We start from the raw sequence: 3,452 nt of genomic DNA, 5'->3' as shown, positions 1-3,452 counted from the left end.
CTTTTTACATGTCCACCATATGTGAAAATATGTTGCATCTTCAACCCCGCACCTCCAACACTTAGGCTGATAATTCGGGTACATACTTGCAAGCTTTTTAGGATCTAAATGCCATCTATAAAACATCTTATAAAAATTCTCTCTTAAATTTTGAGCTTGAGTAAATTTCACATTCCTCACCCAAATCTTCTCCCACATGTCCATTGTAATAACTTCCTGGATATTTTGGGCCCATTTTATCATACAGTCCTTAACAAGCTCTGTTTCTGAATCAATCTCTATCAATGCAAGATATATCCGTTTAATGTGTGCAGGTCCCTGATTTCTAATTTGCTTTATCAAATTTTCATCAATCGTTGCAAATCCAATTTTCTGGTCTTCTTTCCACCTGGCCCGTAACTGAGTATATTGAAACCATGTTTGAACAACCTTCTCTTCTCGCAAGAAGCTATATGATTTCAAGCACCAAACATTCCTTTCCAAACTTAAAATTTCCTGGTAGGTAGTCTCATCGTGTTTGAAACCAGCATGTATATTTTCTATTGCGTGTTTTGGAATTGCCCACAATGGTATCTTACAACTTAGCTTATGTCTATACTTCTTCCAAACTCTCAGCAATGCCTGTCTTAAAATATGCGTCCTAAACACAGTACCTACCTTCTTATCATACAACAAATATGCATGCCAGCCAAACAACAAATCGTGGCCCTCAAGATTTAATAACCTCGATTGCGTCAAATTGATCCAATCACTTATTCCTACTAATGCAGCAGCTTCATAATATAATTTAAAATTAGGCAATTTAAGGCCACCTCTCTCACGAATATCCTGCATAATCTTAAGTTTAACTCGTGGCTTTTTCCCTGCCCACACAAATTTATTGATACCACGCTGCCATTCCTCCAAATTAGAATCTTTCTTAAGAATCGGTATCATTTGAAATAAAAATAAAAATTTGGGCAGGACATTCATTTTCACTGCTGCTATCCGTCCCAACAAAGTCAATTGCAATTTTTGCCAGCTCTCCAATTCTTTTTGAATTTTCCCCCACAATTTTTCATAATTATTTTTATATAACTTTGTATTCGAGGGCGACAAAATTACCCCCAAATATTTAACCCTTTTAACAATCTCAAATCCAGTTAATCCTTCCAAGAAGGCCTTCTGTGAAACTGTCATATTTCTAGCCAAGATTTTAGTTTTCTGTATGTTTACTTTAAATCCAGAAACCTTCCCGTATTGTGTTATTATCTCCATCAGGTCCACAACAGAGTTTTCTGGCTGGGTCACTGTAACAACCAGATCATCTGCAAATGCTCTCAATCTATAGTCCTGATCTCCAACTTGTATCCCCTTAATTTTTTCCGAATTCCGAATCTTGTTCAATAATATCTCTAAAGTTAACACAAATAACAAGGGCGATAACGGACATCCTTGCCTTGTACCCTTCTCAATATTACATACTGCCGTCAGACTATTGTTAACTATGATTCGAGCAGTTTGCTTTTGATATAATGCCCTAATCGGCTGTAAAAAATTTTCCCCAAAATCCATTTTATCTAACATTCTCAACAGAAATTGCCAATTCAATTGATCAAAAGCCTTTTCAGCATCTAAAAAGATTAGCGCTGCAGAGATCTGGTTGTGCCTTTCCAAAAACTCTAACACATCAACTATATGTCTAACATTATTTTTCATTTGCCTACCACTAATAAACCCCGTTTGATCCCCATGAATCACCTGTTGCAGAACCCTCATCAGTCTATTAGCCAAAACCTTAGCAAATATCTTATAATCTGTATTTAAAAGCGAAATCGGTCTGTAATTTTTAACTTGAGTAGCATCCTGATCTTCCTTCGGAATCAATGAGATAAAAGCTGTTCTCCAAGACGGTGGCACCTTTCCCCCCCTCTGGATTGTCTGGAACAGTTCCTTTAACGGTTTTATCATCTCAAATTGTAAATTTTTATAAAAGGCCGCAGTCAAGCCATCCGTACCGGGCGCCTTATCAACCTTCAAATCCTTAATTGCTGTAAGGATTTCTTCTTCTGTGATCAGTTGGTTAATCCCCTCTCTTTGTGCTTGCGTAAGGACCGGAATATTAGCATTCTCCAAATATTTATCAATGTCTTTTACCTCAATTTCCTCTTTGGTATATAATTTCGAATAAAAATCCACAAAAGCTTCCTTAATAAGATTCTGTTGAAACACAACCCTTCCTTTATATTCAATCTTGTCTATATTAGAGGCCCTTTGTTTCTTCCTCAGTCTATAGGCTAACCACCTGCCTGGCTTATTAGCGTTGCAAAAAGTATTATGCCTAGCAAACCGCAGATTGGTTGCCACTTGGTCTGCCATTAATTTATCAAATTGTCCTCTTAACAGCCTAATAGCCTCCTTAGTCTTCACGTCCCCTGGGTTCAAAATCAAAGCCTTTTCTTTTTCCTTTATTTCATTCTCCAGTTCTTTCCTTCTAGTTTCCACTACACGTCTACGTCTATTATTCATATATATTAACACACCTCTCATATAGGCCTTACTAGCATCCCAAACCATATCCATAGAGGTACCCTTATTCATGTTAATCTCAAAAAAATCCTTCATCCGCTGTTTACATTCTTCCACATTTCTCTGATCTCTAAACAAGTTCTCATTTAAGCGCCACGAGCGCCTGTCTCTTTTCTCCTTATCAATCTCCAACCAAACTGGACTGTGGTCTGAAATAGTTCTTGCACATATCTTCACTTTTTTAGTTCTCAAAAAGAAATCATTAGTCAACAAAATAAAATCAATCCTTGAGAAAGATTGGTGTCTGTCAGAATAAAAAGTATAATCCTTCTCCTGCAGGTGCCTCTCACGCCAGATATCTCGCAATTCCAGATCATCCTTCAATTCAAAAAAAAGTTTTAGGCAGTCTGGCGTGGCTTGGAATACGCTTAAAGGCTCCAGCTTTATCCAAGTGTACATCCAGAACACCATTCCAATCTCCCATAAAAATAAAAGATTTATAATCCAACTGGGTAAGCTTTGTATGAAGTAAGCTAAAAAAATCAGCTTGTTGTTGGTTAGGTGCATATAGTCCAACTAGAAGCATCTTTTTACCTTCTAACAGCAGCTCAATCATAACATATCTTCCATGCTTATCTGCTTCAATTAAATCTGCTGTTAAGGCACTTTTAACATAAACAACTACTCCATTTTTCTTATTCTCTGCAGAGGCAACAAAATGCGTACCCAGTCTCGAGTTCAGTAAATACTTTTGATCCAAAACTCTAATATGCGTTTCTTGCAAACATATAACGTCTATCTTAAATTGCTTTAAATATTGAAAAACTTTCTTCCTCTTCTGCGGTGAATTCAGTCCATTAACATTCCAAGTTAGAAATTTAGTTGCCATGCATATCCTCCAGAAGCTCTTGGACCACAGCTTTGATGGGACTAACTTCTTTAGG

Source organism: Vipera ursinii (genome assembly GCF_947247035.1).
Source record: "Vipera ursinii genome assembly, chromosome: Z".
In the NCBI taxonomy this organism is placed as follows: Eukaryota; Metazoa; Chordata; class Lepidosauria; order Squamata; family Viperidae; genus Vipera; species Vipera ursinii.
The sequence above is the reverse complement of the archived record's forward strand: the minus strand, read 5'-3'. Positions refer to the sequence as shown.